The sequence below is a fragment of the Plasmopara halstedii genome (assembly GCF_900000015.1).
Source record: "Plasmopara halstedii genome assembly, contig: Scaffold_525, whole genome shotgun sequence".
In the NCBI taxonomy this organism is placed as follows: domain Eukaryota; phylum Oomycota; class Peronosporomycetes; order Peronosporales; family Peronosporaceae; genus Plasmopara; species Plasmopara halstedii.
In genome coordinates, this window is record NW_020187445.1 from 790,364 (window position 1) to 790,924 (window position 561).

Below are 561 nucleotides of genomic sequence, written 5' to 3' on the forward strand. Positions count from 1 at the left end.
AGGCCCTGTTGATCTATGCATCTTTCAGGCTCAACATAACTCAGTTCTTCACCAGTAGGTCGCTCCGCGCCTACTGAGTGGTGTCGTTTCCCCGTGACGAACCAAAATGGTAGGAATAGGGTCGATGGTTCGAAGAACCTTGACGCGCCTTGCGCCGGGGGCAACCGTCCCGAAAGTGATGGGTGTCTCCACAGACAAAACACCGTCGTATATATATGTGCTGCTCGGCAGTTCGGAGCTCTGCTTCCTCGTCCTCAGCAGAGCCTGAGATCCATGGGCACAGGCTCGCTCGACGAGCTGTTGAAGTGTGCATTCTAATCAAGTCGTGCCGACTTGGAATTGAATATGGCATTTAATGCCACATTCACTGCTTCTTAAAATGAAGATGGATGCACACGGAAGACTTCCATTCTGGCCACGCCAGTGCGGAGACCTTACATAATGACCATCACTGTGACCGCCTCAGGAAGGGGATCTGCTGCCATACCGGCAATGAGAGACGCATCTCTTGGACAAAGTCCACCAATTCCTTGTTGCCCTGTCGGGCGGCAAGGAAATGCG